This window comes from Clytia hemisphaerica, unplaced genomic scaffold, assembly GCF_902728285.1.
Source record: "Clytia hemisphaerica strain Z4C2 unplaced genomic scaffold, Clytia hemisphaerica genome assembly, whole genome shotgun sequence".
Lineage (NCBI taxonomy): Eukaryota > Metazoa > Cnidaria > Hydrozoa > Leptothecata > Clytiidae > Clytia > Clytia hemisphaerica.
Genome location: NW_027104262.1, coordinates 291419 through 311014, shown reverse-complemented (window position 1 = coordinate 311014; position 19596 = coordinate 291419). Strand labels below are relative to the sequence as shown.

The following is a 19596-nucleotide window of genomic DNA, read 5'->3' as shown; positions in this document are numbered from 1 at the left end:
TTTGCTAAGAAAATAATGAAAAGTAAAATTCTTACCATATTTATTTTAAAAAAGAAAATTGACTTATCCTTTGATCAGATTTTCCTGTGATTCGTAAGAATAAATCAGCAAACAAATGAACAGGATTTTGCATCGCAAATTTATCCGATCTTTTCGGGTAATCAGTTTTATCGAAGTCGTAAAAGTATTGAAACAATAGATTGTAAAAAGGAAATAAAAATAATTTTCTTTTCGCAATCGGAAACAATAAATTCAACATGTTTTGGGAATCGGCGATTTATTTTTAAATAGTAAAAAGTAATTTCCCCAATGAAATTGAAGGACAATTATAATGATATCTAATTACAATAAATTTAATCGCAACTAACATTTTTATATACTGCAAAAGAATAGCATTATGATCTCGGATACTCATATTTAACTGCACAAAATCTTTTATAAGAAGTTTTTTATTTAAGATTTGAGTTTTAATGTAAATTTATTGAAAGATGAATTTAGAAGTAACTCTATTAACGCAAAGCTTTTTTGATTTTTATAGCCCCGAGGGTGGGGCTAAAATCTATCACTCTTCGATCATTTTAGAGCTAGAAGAGTTAAGTCCACGAAGGTTGGTACAGGTGTTCTCCATAATAAAAACAAAATGAAAGAAAATAAAATTTGACGGCAGTCATCTCCAAATTTATGGCAGTCGGAAAGACGCCCGAGTATAGCTTACAAATAATTCTCTCAAAGGCGAACCAAGGAAGATATCTGAATATAATGTTCAAAGATTTTGAAAAATAAAAGCAAGGTCTTTAACATGAAGATTAAAAATGAAAAGGAAAAAAGTATTTTCTGCTAGACAAAAAATATATTATAAACTTTACTGATACTTTAAACTTCAGTTATTTCAATTAATCCATTCACATTGTTTCTTGTGAAACTCTCCAAATGGGTCTATTTTGCCCATTTATTGATTAAGTAATTCTCTTTGACCTTCATTCAGTTTCGTTTTGGTAGCATCCTTCATCTGGAAAGTTGTTGGTTTAGTGCTTGTTTCAGATCGTCGGGGATTTCAGGAATCGTACGCAGTTAGGGTTGCTTTGTTCCGTAATCTAACTTCTAATTGGTTCTGACGATACTGTTTTTTCTTTTGATTCGAAACGTACTATGATCTTGAGCCGATCCGCTGATTCAGTAAACGAGCTTTTGCGTTTAATCCAGCATCTTTGTCTGCTGTTTCGACCTATAAGGAAATCATTAATTCAAATTAGTGGACGATGGAATTTTTTTCAAGGATTGATATATCACGAATTAGGGGGAAGCGTATATTATTCCCCGTATTTCGCAGGGGATTTTTATAATGAATGGTAGAAAAAGTAAATTTGACGGGAAATCAAGTTGTTTTTCTTTTCTTTTCGCCTCAATCACTTCTTTTAAACAATTTGGACCCGGGGGAAGGGGGTTACTTAGGCAAATGGATGGTACTGGTATATGTACTCTGTACCAGAGTGTATCTCACGTTTATCGCTTTCGTAGTACACTGTGTTTGATAAAAAAATTCCCGTACGGAGACCTCTGCGATGAAGAATGATTTATAAATAACAACAGTGCTCTCATTGTCTCCCTCTCTGACTAACACCCCATCGCAGTGGTCGGTGTGAAAAATCAAAAAACATAATGACAACAGACCGTCTACGGCAATAAATTTTGAAATTAACCGTAGATACTCGATCTGCGTACAGACAAAGGTATGTGCCGCCTTTATGGGTGGACCTTTAAAGTTTTTAAGCCCCTCTGAGGGTCGTAAAGATCACAATATCTAATATCATTGCCCTAAGGGTTAATCAAAAATTAAAAATCAAAAATTATCTATCCCTAAGAAAGGCTTAAATTTTTAAGAAAACATTTCGTTTTTCCCTCGATTGTATACCCTAAATTTCCAATTTTCAAAGGTCAAGCGCATCTCCTGTCTTTTTGCAAACATAGTGCTGGGGAGCATTTGCCCGGGGTTTGGAATAGGGTAAAACCTCAAACTTTGTTTTTGTGTGACAATATCATAGATTTCCGAATATTGAGAAGGCCAAAGTTTCCTACATAAATTGCACGGTTCGCGTGAATTTCACATAAATACTCAGGTTGAAAGTAGACTATAGTCTATTTCTGAATTTTATTTTTTGATAATTTTTGAAACTGTAATAAAATCATAAAAATACCTCCCAAAATTTTATTGATAATGGCTTTTTTCTCCAAAAGGGACCGGATCTATAATATTGGTCAAATTTTATTGAGAATTTAGGTTAATTCCGTTTACAGCATTCGATTTCTGCTCTAAAATTACCAAAAAACCCCTAAATTTTGATTAAAAAACTTTTTCCGACCATTTCGGTGAGTATTTTCACTGAGCCCAAATTAGTATTTTGTGAAATATTTTACTTTTTGGAAAGATCACTTTTACGGAAATTCAGAAATGCTGATATTTCTTTCTGTCAGTTAATTCGAAGAAAGGGACATTTTTAACCGGAAAAAATGATTTTAGTTCGAAATTAGACACCCTGTAGAATTTGGCACCGAGACAATATCGGTCAAAATATGTTTTAGTCAATACACTCTTCTCGAGATGCATGAATTTATTGTTGTCCTCGATTTTAAACAGATTCCATTGCTATAAAATTACATACACGCTTTTTCTTTTATAAGAATAACTTCTATAAGAATATCAGGGTGAGATTTCGGGTTTAAAACAATAGGCCTATTGTTTAGAACAATAGAAAAATAAGAATAATGCTTACCCTCAACCAAAGTACACTATTCTTATAAGAAAAAAGCGTGTATTCACAATGATAATTGTGTTGTTTACACCTCATGAGACATTTTGAATTTCAAGTACTTTTGTTTTAGAGTTAAAGTTTGCCTTTTTTGAATTTAAATTGGTTTAAATGTATAATTTCATAGCAATGAAATCTGTTTGAAAACGAGGACAACAATAAATTTATGCATCTTGAGAAGAGTGTATTTCTCGTTTTTAGCATTTTAAAATCCGGGCGAGAAAGTCGCTTTTGGCTGTTTGTAAAATTTACCGAATTTTTCAATTTGGGTTGGGTATAGACTTAATCAAGGCTGTATTCTGAGCCCTATATATAACCATTCTTGAACTTTTGGATCCTCAGATCCCAAGGTCCCAAGTCTTAAGTCTCATGTTAAAACTCAGAGCTAGAACACAATCCTTCCAACCTAAGTCAGAGCGCTTCCAAATCGTCTGCGGGAATTTTCTTTTTATTTCAAATATTATATTTTCTTGGTTTTTGCATGGTTTATTTTCAAAATTTTGGTGGTAAATGTTACTGTCCTACCTAGCCTAAGAGCCACTATAGCTTTTTGATAGACTGGGTGTTTTTCTCAAATATTATGACTACAGGATGCAATTAACGATTAACGATTAACCATTAATTGCTCTCTTTGAAAGTCCACTAAATAAAAAAGAAAATAACCCATCGTGCAATTATGGATTAAAGGGATATGTTTAACCTACAAGTCACTTTCATTTTAAAGTGTTCTTTTTCCAACGATTCATGAAAAAATCTGCACGATTAAACCGTAGAATACGTCTTGTACACCTAAAGTGTTTGAGTACATCTGTAAAGGGGCTCTTCTTGGACCTGAGCAGTTGTCGGGGTTTTGAAGCCTGCCAAATTACACCAAGCAACTTATCAGCGCCACCCAGTCTATCAATAAGCTATAAGCGGCCCTTAGGCTAGATAGGACAGTAACATTGAGTTTTAAACCCGAAGGGCTCGAGGCGAACTTTAATTCTTCTCAGGCAAAAGAAATTGAGCCTACTTATTTCCCATCCAAAACGTGCATAGGATGCGCCGTAATCATGGCAACGGATTGTATCTAGCGATTCCTTTGTTTTAGAGGACTACATTTTTTTAAATCTAGCAATAGTTTTTAGTTTCAATCCGGCGTTTATGTAAAAACTACGCGCGGGCGTTCTGGATGGGAAATAAGTGGTTTCATTTCCCATCCAGGAGTCTCGCCCTTAGCCCTTCGGGCTTAAACTCAATGGACAGTAACGTTTACCACCAAAATTTTGTAAATAAACCATGCAAAAACCAAGAAAGTCAATCCGTCATCGGGCATTAATTTCTTTTCCTTGGGAAAGGTTAGAGATTCATCTTTAGCCTTCAGTAATATTTCATTTGAGGTGTTTTCTCCTGTTTTTTTTAAGGCTCTACTTTTCAAATTTATTGGCAAAGTCTGTCTCAAAATAATTTGCCTCTGAGACAAAAATGACTGTAACTGTAGAATTCGAATCAAGTTGCGATTTTATGCTCGTTAAAAAGATATTTGTGAGTGGAATATTATCAAGTAAAAAATTTGGAAAAAAAGTAAAATGAAAATGAAAACTGAATAAAAAAATCAACTTCTATGTGGTATAATTACCATTTTCACAGACGTGATTCTTCAATCTTAGATCATCATCACTGTGAAAAAAATTTTCAAAATTATTCAGTCAATCAAAAGATATTGCTATTGGTTGATCGACAAAAAGCTGTTTTTTGTCGTTTTTTTACTACTTTATAGAGTCTTCTGGGATGACAGATTAAACTTAAAACTTTCTTCATTTTTATACAGTACGTTTTTTTAAACCAAGCTAAAGATTTTAGTTTCAATCCAGCGTTTAAGTCCAGGGGTACTAGGTTTGTGAGTTGACGGGTATATCCAAGCCAAAAGTTCGATTTTGGTCAGGATTTTTGTAAATCACGAACCCTTTGAGAGGGAGAAAATTCGATTTTCATAAAATCCAGACCCTTTCAGAATGTTGAATTGGTATTTTGTAACCCTTACAAAGACTTCCTAGTGTGTAAAAATGGCTCGCACATATCCGACACCAATTTTACCGCGTTGTGGATAAAATGTAAGTGGCTAAATTTCCCAGTTTTCCTCAATGTTCCTTACCCTAAAATATGAAAATTTCGACCGTTATAAACAATGTTATGTATCTGTAAAGTGCAAAAAACTCAGCAATAATATATGTGGCAAAAGTGACCAAAGTCCATCCTGTCAGACACATTTCTTATCTACGATCTATCTACCACGTTAGATTTTTACATTTCTTTCTCTGTAACTCGTAGTCAAGATTCCTCTTTTAGAATATAGACTGCTCAAAGTCATGTTGATAAATTGCCAAAAGTTGTATAAATCGTTAATCGCAACATGTCACTGCCCATTTCGTGTGTCACATTGTTAACAAGAAAATACCGTATTACTTCAAATAAAGGCCCAGGGCTTGAATTTTCTTTATTTAAAGGAGGGGGCGTTTATCAAATGGGGCATTAAAAAGAAGGGTCAGTCTGGGGTTTTTATAAGACGCAAATACTTTGAATTTTACAGAACAGCAGGAAAAGAATTTACTTGTTCACCCTCTAAAATTCATTTAAACAAAAGACTTATATTTGTTAAAAATGAGACATGTAATGTAAATGTAGAAACACTATTCCCTCTACAATATTCATTTATTCAAGGTCCCGAAGGTCCCGAAGTCCCAAGATGAGAATATACCAAATACACCCCAAAATATACATATACCCCCTTGGTCCCCGAAGGTCCCAAGGTCCCGAGATGAGAAATACACCAAATACACCCCAAAATATACATATACCCCCTTGGCCCCGAAGGTCCCGAGGTCCCGAGATAAGAATACACCAAATACACCCCCAAAATATACATATACCCCCTTGGTCCCGAAGGTCCCGAGGTCCCGAGATGAGAATACACCAAATACACCCCAAAATATACATATACCCCCTTGGTCCCGAAGGTCCCGAGGTCCCGAGATGAGAATACACCAAATACACCCCAAAATATATATATACCCCATTGGTCCCGAAGGTCCCGAGTTCCTGAGATGAGAATACACCAAATACACCCCAAATATACATATACCCCCTTGGTCCCGAAGGTCCTGAGGTCCCGAGATGAGAATACACCAAATACACCACAAAATATACATATACCCCATTGGTCCCGAAGGTCCCAAGGTCCCGAGATGAGAATACACCACAAACACCCCAAAAATTACATATACCCATTGGTCCCGAAGTCCCGAGGCCCGAGAGGAGAATACACCAATACACCCCAAAATATACATAACCCACTTGGTCCCGAGGTCCCGAGTCCCGAGATGAGAAATACACAAATTACACCCAACATATACATATACCCCATTGGTCCAGAAGGTCCCGATTGCCCGAGATGAGAATACACCAAATACAACCCAAAATATACTATACCCCATTGGTCCCGAAGGTCCCGAGGTCCCGAGATGAGAATACACCAAATACACCCCAAAATATACATATACCCCCTTAGTCCCGAAGGTCATGAAACAAAAGAATTTTGTCACAGCATGCTAATTATGTAGATTTTTTAAAGCAACAACAAAAGAAACCTATTAACTCGACACTAACTAAGGGCAAGGTTTTTCCACCTTTTTACATTCCTCTGGTTTGAATTATCATTCACTTTTTCTCTTTTTCGAATTCAAAATTTGAATCTGAAATGAATTTTAGTCGAGAGCAGAATCCTGTTCATGAAAAATTGTAAACCGCTCCATGCTACGTAAATTTTTTTTCTCCAAGATTGCTTTCTTTAATCTAAAATTCAGGTAGGGTCGCAAAAACACCAAAACAGAAAAATCAGTCCCTCGTAGGGTGCCTTTTTTTGGAAAATTTGGGGAAAAAGTAGAAAATTTGAGAAAATTTTTGAATTTTAGTCCCATTCAGGGTCACTTTTTCCGCAAATTTCGAGTCCCACGTAGGGTCCATTTTTCGAACCTCAGCGGAGCACCCCCGTCGGTCGACAAGGGTAGTACCCCCCCCCCCGGGGGGAAATCAGCCAAAAAGCAAAAAATTACTTTTTACAGCTTTAAGACTCAGAAATAACCCGCATTTTGAAATATAGACCGCCTGCGATATCCGTTTTCTTCACCAAAAGGTTTCAACTTGAGTTCTTTGGCTTCACTCTACAGCTTCTAAAGATAGTTCATGTGATTTAGCATATGTTTTTGTGCAAGAAAAAGCAAAAAGTTGGATAAAATATAAGCAAAAGTTAGGTAAAAATCTGATTCTCCGATAGGCTGCCACAAACTATTGAAATAAGTGGCTATGGTGGACCGATTCTTCTTCTTTTTCTCCGGATACTGTTCTGAATATATAAAAGATAAAGTCAAACAGGTTTGAAAAGAATCGGTTTGCCGGAAAAAATTTGTTATCAAGCCGTCGCGCTTGGCAGACACGAAACGATTCTAACTAATAGGGTTAAGCATTTTCAAAAACATTAATTTTTGCTTAATGGGGCAAAATATGTTTGTCATTCTTTAAAATGTTTGAAATTTCGTGTTTGAACAGCACAGCTCGGTAGCTCAGGTTAGCGCATCATGTCTATAATCATTGAAGAAAGAACCTTACTGGTTGAGTCGGGGTTGTTTTATATTGTTTTCAAACGATTTCGAAGTGTCTAGCTAAATGTTTAACACAAATTTGTTGTTTTTATTCTATTTTCTTTGCTGATTCCATGCAATCGATCGAGTTTTATTGTCATCTAATATCAATCAGTCCGGCTATCGATCAAAAAATTTGATGATGTTATAAAAAACCTTTGCAATTATATAATCAGTCAAAACAGAACAATAACGGGCGTTATACACAAGTTATTGTTTATAGATGACAATACAATGTTCTTTTTATAATCAAGGTCAAACGTGCGCACCACACTGGGCTCAACTTCGGATACTTTGTTATTCGAAAGCCCAATTGTAACATTTCAAATACTTTAGTATTAGGTAGCAAAAATTCATTCTCATCTCGGGACCTCGGGACCTTCGGGACCAAGGGGGTATATGTATATTTTGGGGTGTATTTGGTGTATTCTCATCTCGGGACCTCGGGACCTTCGGGACCTCGGGACCTTCGGGACCAAGGGGGTATATGTATATTTTGGGATGTATTTGGTGTATTCTCATCTCGGGACCTCGGGACCTTCGGGACCAAGGGGGTATGTGTATTTTGGGGTGTATTTGGTATATTCTAATCTCGGGACCTTGGGGCTTTCGGGACCTAAGGGTACAAGTATTTTATGGGGGGTATTTTCATCTCGGGACCTCGGGACCTTCGGGACCTAAGCGTACAACTATTTTTTGCAGGGATTCTCATCTCGGGACCTCGGGACCTTCGAGACCAAGGAGGTATATGTATATTTTGGGTGTATTTGGTATATTCTAATCTCGGGACCTCGGGACCTTCGGGACCCATGGGTACAAGTATTTTAAGGGGGCATTTTCATCTCGGGACCTCGGGACCTTCGGGACCAAGGGGGTATATGTATATTTTGGGGTGTATTTGGTGTATTCTCATCTCGGGACCTCGGGACCTTTGAGACAAGGGGGTATATGTATATTTTGGAGTGTATTTGGTATATTCTAATCTCGGGACCTCAGGACCTTCGGGACCTCTGGGTACAAGTATTTTGTGGGGGTGTAAGAACTGGTTCGGTAAAATACACTGGAACAAATCATTAGCCGACGTTGTAAAAACCCCAGATCATCTGAAAAAGAAGAGAGAGTTTACTAAATATTTTTTAACCAAGGATGAAATTGGGTCAAATCAGTTCGAATATTGAAAGAATGCAATAATTAACCTCCATATTATTCTCCCTTACAGCTGGTTGTTTCAAATAAACGCCCCTCCTAGAGGGGAGACGTTTATTTGGAGGCGGAGAGTTAATTGAAAGATTTTTCCTTTAGGAAAAATGACGTTTATTTGAGGAGGCGTTTAAAAGAAGGGGTCGTTAATTCGAAGTAATACGGTACCTCATTTTAACCCCTCAATATCCCATGCAAGTGTCCGAGCCATTGTAATGATATCTTTTTGTAACAATACTGTAAGAACATAGCGGGTCTCTTGTGAGATCAACGAAAGAGCATCATCAAACAATTCTAATACCTAAAGTCTGTCCAGATAGAATTGGCAGTGGAAACAAGAATGCCTGTAACTTTTGATAGTCAAATATCATTATGGAAATTTTTTTGCTTATTTCAGAGAATCAAAAGCGCTATATTTGAATGTATTTTTGGTTGAAAAATTCGCCATTTTTAGCGGTTAAGGGCTCTGACCATAGTCAAAAATCAGTATTTCAGTTTAATGTCGATATTTTGGCTGAAGGTTCCTTTTAGGAACTAGCAAAAAACGGCGTTTACAGAATTGTGAAATAATAATTCCTTCGTCAGATATTTAGTATCAAACTTTGTGTATCTAAAACCTCATTTTTTAAAATCAAAACTCTCTATAAAGTATGCATCAAGCTAATTACGGCAGAATAATTACAAGCCAAGCCAAGCCAAGACGCAAAATGTTCTTGTAAATAGCTCATCGCTTACACATTGTATTTCGAAGTTAAACAGTGTTCACCATTAATAAAAGTAAATTCCCATAATAGCAATGAACCATTTATTACTTTCATGATCATAAAATTAATTAATTTATGCAATGATGTCATTAAGAATAATTATAGTTTAAATCTAAAATTGTTAAAACCTTTTGCACAATTGAGGAATCATTTCATTTATTTTTAAATAGCTAAGTTTCAATGGGTAATTAAACTTTTTGTTTCAAAATTTCTTTACACTGTCCGCAAAGAATTGAACTATTTAAAATTTTGCGGAAAACTTTTTTAAAAAGATGTGTCAAAAGTTATGACTGTTTATTTAAGCAAAATCCAGATGAAAAATTGATTAAAAACCACTATTTTGAAGATTTCGAGACAAAGAAGCATTTACAAAAATTTTCCGCAAAAATTTTTATTGTTCTATAAAAGATACACCATCTACTGCGAAAAATTTTTCAAAATGATTTTTCTTCGCCGAAACTAAGCTCTTCAAAGTTGAAATACGCTTCCTCGCAAAAGTCTTCATTTTCTTCTTCATCAATTTTTTCAATGCAATTTTTGAATTTTCAGATTCAGGAATAGTTTGTCTAACAGAAAATGTATAACATGCCATAGTTTTGTTGGTTACATCAGTCAGAAAACACATTTTAAACACGGCAATTATGAAAAATTCACTATGGTCAGAGCCCTTAAATTTGCGATTGCAAAAATTGAGCTTTTTTTCTATTATTCTATAACGTTCATTTTTACAGTGGTAGTTTAACCTTAGATTAAGAAGTTTGTTAAATTTTAAGGCAAACAAAAAAGTCCTTCGGAAGATATGGGACCCGGAATACCCCTTCGTAGCACTTTCTGTGAAATATTAAATCCCCAACTTATTACTAAAACGGGGGTAGTGACATGATAAAACAGTTGTTCGATCATAACACATTTTACGATCTCTTTAATGACCTCATAGCCAAATTGTGTTTAGTGTTTTGGGAATTAGTAAAGTTCTTTAATGCCTTAAAAATAGCAAAGACAATATAAGTTCATGCTTATCTTTCCAATAAAAACAATTATACTGTGATTTCACTTCGTTTCGAAATAATCAATGATACCAAATATACCAATGCACCAACACTTTCCGACTTTTAATTGCACTGTTCAAAAAAGATAACATAACCCCCGTTCTTAGTAATAAGTTGGAGATATTTCACAGAAAAGAGAGCCCTTAAGAGCTTCAGCGTGGTGGGCAGAAAACAATCACAATCTAATCTCAGGTTAGGTTGCAAGGGATTGCTTACGTAAGGTAATCTAAACCAAAATTCCTCTCGAAATCACAGAAGCAGTATAAATAAAGGAAAAGATTCATCTGGCAGCATATGTACCGACCCCTTAGTCCCTTTTGATTAAACTAAAACTAATGTATTAATGTATTACATTTTTGAACTAACTTGGAGGTTGGTATTGATCATCTATCAAACTTGGAGCAGCAAAATTAGCATAAAAATTTCCTCATTTGATCTTCAATTTTAGAAATACGATAATTGCTCAAATCCAGTATTCGTAATTCTTGAGTCGTGTTGATGATTGACCTGTGACCTACCCTATAATAATTAAGACATTTTATTGAAACTTTCTACAAGCATGGTCGAAATATGTTATTGAGATTTTAGTGTATTTACACGTCTTTTAGAATTTAAAGTTCGGGCGAGAATTGCTATTTTAGCACTTCAACTTTCTTTTATTGAATGTTTCGATTTTGGAGGGGTTTGGTGGCTATATTCCATACCTTAAGTTTTAAGTCTCATGTGAAACTCAGAGTTAAAACCCTACTTTCCAACTAGTTTAACGTGCTAAAATATCATTTGTATGTAGTGTTTAAAATATCGTAGGGAAATCCCTTTGTCTCAAATATTTTGTCCATGACTGTAGCCACCCGCCTGTATCTTTATGATCTAACGGAAGGGTTCGATCTTTGAGCCTAAATCTGACTGCGTAAAAAATGTAAAAAATTTCTCATTTGAGTCTGAAAATTTTAATTATCATCCAAGAAGATACTAAGTTTTTTTTCATAAGAAGAAACTATATAAGAACTTACGGAAGAATGGCATAAATGTTAAGAACAAGTTCAGAACATTTCAAGTCTTCGCACACTCAAAAACACCCAATTTCTTAGGAAAATGGATAAAAAAAACTCAACATGATGAGGATAAGAGCATGTTAAGAACGTTTTTAGGCTTAAGTTGTTCAGAAGAGGCTGGTTAATCGCAGGTTATATGAAACGCACTCAAGAGTGAAATTTAATCATGTTATACTTCACATGACTTCGGCGATTTCCCCCTTCAGTTACACTTCAATTCATGTAGAAATTTTTCAATCCGAGGGACGACAAGTCCGAACTTTAATTGAAAAATTAGAAAAAGTTTTCGCCGTAACCCAGCGACTCAAGTTTAAACTAACCTTTTCAATGTAGATGGATATGTCACTCTTCTTGAAAACTGTACACTTTAATTTCTTTATCTTCTGACAGATTTTGATACGGTATTCACGATTTTGTGATGATATCAACTGTTCCTTCCTCTGCTGCATTCCTGTTTTATTCAGGAAGCACCTATCAGTTACAAATTACAATTTTCCTTGTCCATCCCTAGGGTGTTTTGACGTGGAGTTCTCATCTGGGTTTCTCAGCTCGTGATCTGAAAGTTTTTACGCGACGCTTATTCCTTTTTGTTAGTTGAACTGGCAGCAGTTTGTTCTGATCAGCTGTCCGGAACAGATGTTTGAGTAACGGTAGAAACGTAACTACTTTCGAAATTTTCAATATCCATGTGCGAGATTTTCTCATTTATGCCATCTAGGCATGTATTCAGTAGTTATCGTTTTTGTTGTTTTTAGTTTTTTTTGTTTATGTTTATTCTAGAAAAAAGAGAAAAACATCGTTGCAGTTAACATATTTTACATGTATTACCAACCCAGAAATGCCGGGTACTGTATGTGCGGACGGAAAAGGGCCTGTTTTTCACCTTCCAAAGTCTCTCCAAGGATTGCAAAAATCAGGAAGTCTTAAATAAGGCCCTGTAACGGTCGGCTTTTTCACAAACTCGAGTCAAAAAAAGAGTGAAACGTCAAGACAGTGGGAAAATTCTTTTGGAAATCTCTAAGGGCCACTTTTTCAGCAAAAATCAATCTCTAAGGGTTGGTTTTCGGAAGTCCCGTCCACGCATACCCCCCCCCCGTGGATATCAAACCTTTCCTTTAAAAGGAGGTGTTGGAAATGTGTAAGATTCTCCCATAATCTAAAAAAAATTAAAAATTTAAGAATTTTAAGAAATTCCCAGACTTCAAGTAAGATCAAATCTTAATATATCTCTCCCAAATGGCGACCTTGAAGGAACAGTAAAATCATAGAATTACTATCAAATAGAATAAATACAAGCTTTTTTCCTTAAAATGAAGCGTGTCTGTGTGAGGTCCCTTAGTTGCAATGGGAATGCTATTGCACGTGTTAAATGATAATGTGTTTTCTTTGTTCTAATCGTGTTTTAATTGAATATTTTCTCATGGTTGGTTGAATTCTTTTGAATTTTAGAAAATTATGCACATAATTCGACTATTTTCAAATGAAAATTGGGGACACTGCGGTCCCCTAAAAACATATAAGAGTTATAGTTGAAATCAGCTCCTTACAAAGATTCACCAGTGTTGAAAACTATTTGAAAACGCATTTCTAAGTAGAGATAATTTTCTGTCAAGGTTTCACCTAAATTAGTTATTCCTTTCATGTAGACTAAAATTTAATTTTTAAATTTTGGAGTGAAAATAGATTGAGTCACTAAATTTCAGATCCTAAAATTTCAGATCGAAAGTGAAAATGGATTTGTAAATATCAAAAAATTTTCAAAATTTAAAGTTTGTGTTCTGAGAAAAAATACCGTGCAAACATAGCCTTATAGAGAGATTTCTATCCACGCTCATGTTTTTGAGAAACTGTCTTTACGACCAATAATCACTTTTAACAAAAGAAATTTGAATAGATGACGAAGTAGCCCAAGGTAGATGATATTCTATCCGATAACATTTCACTGGTAAAATATGGTGATTGTAAGTTCAAAAGAAAATCTCGTCCACTTATTTTTGGAAGGGCTAAAATTAAGGATCCTAGACTTTCTGTCATAAAGACAGTACAGGTCAAATTGTTAATGTGTTCCAAAGATTTTAAAAGGGACAAAGAATGTATGCATGAATGATAAATTGGTAATAGAGTTTATTTCTAAATTGTTACAGCAAACTAATCCCTAAAAACTAATATGACAACATTTTTAAATTCTAGCTAATAAATATTTCTATCATAAAATGAAAGTTGAAAATGAGTATTATTACAAAATGTATCAAACAAACTAAGTAAGAAAAAGCTGGTCTAAGTCAGTTTGGTGAATATTTAAGTATGAAATTCTTTGCAAATAATTCGGAAAATAAACTAGTCTCTATTATTGACTAAGTATGAAATTCAATATCTAGACAAACAATTATTTGTCATAAAGGGTTTTGCTTCCCTAGTAATGTTTAAAAATTGTACATTGAGTATTGATCAAAAAATTTCTGTCAAAACCATTTATCTAGACCCGTTACTTAACCCCTTTATTTCACAAAATCTCTTCATTTTCAAAACTCAGCCTTAGAATAGACACAATAGTGACAACAAAGTACGTGAATTTGTAGAAAAGAAAACATCTTTCGGAATACTGCTCAACACGAATCGAATTTGAAAAAGTGTCAATTGAAAATATGGACAAGATTACAGCTCAAATGAAGCCACCTAACTACGCTGGGATTAGAGCTGCCTATAATTAAGAAGAAGTCACTCAAAATACAAGTCGAGCTTCAGAGTTTAATTCAATTCGTCGTCTCGCAATGAAGAAATACTCGACATACAATAGACACAGACTGAGCTTGCTTCTGTTCACACTTAAAATAGAATTTTAGTTTAGACCTCAACATCGGCCAAGGCAACGCAAATGATAGTGAGAATTTTGGTTGCGTTAAATAATTATCAAGGAACAAATGCGTAAAAGAAAATAAGAGAATATAGAAGACGGACAAATGAAACATTTCAAAAATGGAACAAGACCTTTCTACAATCGATTAGGGAGAAATTGCCACTGTCATTTTTACCGACTGTGCCACTTGAGAGAATATACGCCGATAAAAGATATCATTATCGAAATCTCGCAGTTTAATTGGTCAATATTTGATTCAAATCTCAAGCATATAATAGAATATTGCAGCTAATATAAGAGTACACTACGATCGGGTTAGCGAATTTGGTTTCTTCTGATTTATTTATTCTAAAGTTTTGTCTTTGAGTTCCGATCTGATCATTTTTCATCGTAAGAATAGAAACATAAACGGTAGGAAAGTAGAATGTTGAATGAATGTTGAATGAATGTACATGTTTAGGTCATCAATTTAAGTACTAAGTATATAAATTTAATTTTATCTAAATCTGTAACTATTTATTTTATTATTTATTATTGGTTTATTCTCTGTATTCAGTCAGGGACTGCGTCGTTGGAAAAAGATTGTTTCGATGTCTACCAAACAAACAAGATGGACTTCTGTGTTACAGTTGATGTGTCTGAGAGGAGGACTGTGAAATGTTTAAAGAATTTAAGTTATAATTTTTAAAAATAAATTTTCAAAACCTTGCATAGATCAAATCCTTGAATAGTAGTTAATGTCTCGAAAATATCTAGGGAATTCTGATCCTGTTCGCATGTGTCTTAAAAGTAGAGGCAATTTTCATTTTTATTCCTAACATCAAAAGTTTCTTCTTTTCTTCTCTAAGACCGTCTTTTGAAAATGCAAAAAATCCTGGACATAAATGAGCGGAAGAAACCTGGAAGATTTTCAATCACTTATTTGTAGAGGACATCTAATCGAAAGACAAAAGATCTTATTGACTTTAAGAATACAGCAAATTTTCTCAACTGCCTGTGTGCAGGAACATTAAAAACAACAAGTAAAATTACAAATTTCCTCAGTATAATTTCTTCTAGATTTTAAAGTTGAATGGGAAAAAAGTAAGATAAATACCTGATGTAAGATAAATATCTTACACCACACAAGAAGAATTGTGAGAAATGGTTGCTTTTAAATTCACTCACACAACAGATTGTTTAATCAAATTCATTGCAACTATCCATGATTTAATTTAAAGCACATAAAAAGCTTTCTATATCTACAACTGAATATGTCAGAAAGAAGCTTGTTGTAAGCTTGAATTTTGCTTTTTCAAAAGAGAGCTTGCACATAACTTTCCAACACGTGAAACGGATTTAAGATATAAACAGAATTTAGGTTATGCTTTCCTGTTTCTGATGGTAAAAAGTTTAGATTCATAAAATTGTAAGTTGGCTCAAACTTTACCTTTTTTGAAACACCCGATAGAAAGCCTGAAAATGACATTCCCCATCAGAACTTCAAATTCTACGAAACGCTGAAATTCCCAGAAATGCAAACATATACTGACCACCATTGAACTTGCGCTACTTTTTGATTTTACGATAGACTTGATTATTTATCATTGATTGATACTATCAAAATTGTAAGAAGTGGACAAGGCTCGAGTTACAAAATTTACAAATGTTAAAAGAAAGAATCTTTTCCACAGATAAGTACATAGGAGAGATAACGGAGAGCTTTATCGATACAGTTCACGATTAAGTTATCAACGGTGAGTGATACCACCTTTTCATTCATTGGGAATGACAAAAAAGAAAGTAAGTGATAGATATTTATATTCCATTTTTCAAACTTAGAATTTATAAGTCCAGACTACAAAAACGGGTTCAAGAGCCTGGAATGGACTGGACTCAAGTTACAAGATTAAGACAACGATGAGCGATTTAACATTTTCGTTGGGATTAACAAAGAAAATAAGTGATAGATATTTATATTCCATTTTACAAAACTTGGAATCTAATAGTCCAGACTACAAAAAAGATGGGCTCAAGAGCCCAAGTGAGAGGGGTCTAGCTCTAAAATGCTACAACATCAATTTCAAATCTACTAGTTATAATGCTCGGGTCGTAATGTTATAACAAAACACGGTCTAAACAGGATAAAAAGAAGTTAAAAGTTCGATACGGTTATTCTTCGCAAAGAATAAACTATATAAGAACAACTTTTGAAAATAGTTTTACATTTTAAAACTTTGACTCTAAAAGCACCCTTCTTTCTGGGAAAATGGCCAAAAAATGCTCAAAAAATTGTGAAAACAAGAATATTTTAAGAAAACTTTTAAAATCCAAAAAGTGTAAAGACATCCGAGGTTCTTATGAAAAAACGTGTATTTAGGGAAATGTTCGAAATGAAAACTGTTCTCTTAAAATTGGATAAGTTTTTCCCTGAATAAAATGCAGAATTTATGATTTTTTTGTATAATCTTAGCAGCTTCTAGTTGACCTGGAAGGGTGAAATTTTTAAATCAAGTACTGCTGGAACCCTGAAAGAATCTCAAATTTTTTAAAGTCCCCTTTAATAAAACGACAAATAAATCTCGGTCAGAATGTTGTACACGTTTTGCTCAATTGGAAGAGCTCTTTTCATCAATAAATACCAAGTATGTAAACATTGAGTTTTAGAGCCTAGATGTCTTCAAACCAAACAAAGGCGATTGCTGCATAAAAGAGGGTAAAGAATATTAGTTATTTTTGTTATCATTATTATTATTTATACTGATATTTATTATTTATATATTTTATGGGGATGGAAGAGATTTTCTATTAAAAGAAACAGTTCATAAGTCCAAGCTTGAATCCCTATCCTTAAAATCTAAAATCAAATCAACATTATAAAGTCTCTATCAGGATTCGTTATTTTCTACAAACTCTTTAAATAAAAGCTTTCAGTCTCTTTTCTGAGACTAATTTTTCCGTCAAAAAACTGAATTTTTGCATGCCCAGAAGTGATCATTCAATTTTTCATCTTTTCAGAAGTCGTGAGGCAAAAAAGGACAAACCAATTGCGGCCTATAAAGAATCACGAGCTCGCTTTTACTGGTAAGAATAGTCTTATCGTCAGTGTTACATCATCTTGACAATTATCAATGTTAATAGCTTCAGTGCTGGTACTTTTAGGGAATGACAAAACGCTGATTTGATAATAATTTGGCAAGTATATTGCTTGCTTCAAACTTGAAAAATATCTACTATTTCGTAGATGTTACCATGTTGAAGAACGTAAAAAAAGGCAAAGCTCAAGGTATTCATACGCTTTTTTTCAAAGTAAGCAATTTTCTCAGTAGAATTTCCTTTGGGAAATTTAAGGCTATCCGAAATCTTGTGTCTTATATTATCTTTTCTATTTCAAATACACATTTCAAGTTCATCTCTTCTCAGATAATGTAGCTGCTAGAGAAGCCGAGAATCTCAAGATCCAAAGAGGCATGTGCTTGTAGAAAGACTGAAAACAAAAGCAATTCACAATTTACCAGCTATGGTTTGAACCATGAAAATGTCTCGTAAAGAGGACGAATGAAGTCTTCCAAGAGAATGAAGGAAATTTAAACCAAAAGAAACTCGCCCATACAAAACGCAAGTAAACGAACAAACCAAACTAACAAAGACATCAGACCACACCCAATCAAATTGGTTTACGCTTTTTGAAAACGCTGTAATATGGTTATACTTACTATGACCCAATCAAATACGATAATTTAATTGCCTTTATTATTTACATTATTTGATTTCGTAAAATTCATTTTTAGCATAATGTTCATAAGTAGCCTTCTTTAGAGGTTTGGATTTTATGTGATCGTATTTGTTTTTATTTCACAGATAAAGACAGGGAAGGACACGATTTGGGTGATGTAAGTGACGATATAAGTCAAGTTATAATTTACTTATATTAATTTTATTCATTAATTATTTTCAATTCGTAAGGTGCATGTCAGAGGCATAGGTCTGGGTAGATGTACTGAGAATATTAAATGTCTACAAAAAATCAAAAGAACGACTGTTTGGTTAAACAGGGTAAGGAAAATGTATTTTTGTTATTTTCATTTATATTGACATGGCCTTATCACTAACAATTTCGTCAATTTTCTCCTATCACTAACGTAGTTTTTTATTCAGTACAAAACTTTAAGGGAAGAAATTTTGGTGGGGATTTGATTTGGCGGATAATGGACGATTTTGGCCAAAAACCTGTTTCAAGGCCTATATGAAATGATTTAATTTTGGCGATTGGAAGCGAATTTAATTTTACCGAGAATTTAATTTAACGGATGGGTGAAAAAGTTTTTCATAGAGAAATCAATAGGCGAATAGATAGAATTTTGGCGGTTAAAGGATGGTTTTTGGCTAAAAGTCGTGTTTTATGCCCTGAAATAGCACAAGCTTTGAAAATACGTAACCAGGATCAAATTTAGCGGACAGCAGAAATATGAAATTTGAGCGTATAATGAAACGAATTTCGGGTAAATCCAAATTTTCTTTATAAACCAAAATTAAAAGTATCGAAAGTCAAATGTATCAAAAAACCATCTTTTCAAATTACAGGCCTTAGATAGAAACCAAGATGGTTTTCATGAGAATTGATACAAAAATATAACTACTTTCACCTAAAAATTGTTCTTTTAAAATTTAATAAGTTTTTCCTTGAATGAAATCCAAAACTTATGATGGATTGTGAAAACCCTTTAAATTTTATATATGATTTGAGCAGCTTCTGGTTGGCTCGGAAGCGTGAAGGTTTTAAATAGAATACTGCTTAGCAGGCCCTCTGAAACAATATAAAATTTCCTAATGTTCCCTTTTATGATAACGATGAATGAAAAGAAATCCTCAACAATCTTCTAAAAGGTCCGAGGTTTTGCAGGGTTTGTCTATCGACATATCAAATATTGACGATAGCACTAATTGTAGTCTGTTCCTTGATACTTTTTAGTTAGTCTTAAAAAAGAGATATGTCTTCATTAACATCATTTCAATCTTTTATTTCATTTTTCCTTTTTATCACAATTACCCCTTCCAATTTTTGTTTCCGATGGTTCAAATTAATGAAAAGAGATATGTCTAATCAAAAAAGAGATATGTCTTCATTAACATCATTTCAATCTGTTATTTCATTTTTCCTTTTTATCACAATTACCCCTTCCAATTTTTGTTTCCGATGGTTCAAATT

General features: G+C 34.0%; 1 long non-coding RNA gene across 2 annotated transcripts; it reads right to left on the bottom strand.

Moving 5' to 3' along the window:
- Positions 1-905: 905 nt before the first annotated feature.
- Positions 906-12323, bottom strand: LOC136816661 (uncharacterized). 2 transcript variants are annotated; one of them, XR_010847958.1, is made up of 3 exons: positions 11872-12323; positions 10849-11015; positions 906-1225 (listed from the first exon to the last, which is right to left on the bottom strand). It is a non-coding gene; the product is annotated as an uncharacterized lncRNA (long non-coding RNA). The 2 variants fall into 2 exon arrangements; XR_010847959.1 differs by having other exon boundaries at positions 10863-11015.
- Positions 12324-19596: the final 7273 nt, after the last annotated feature.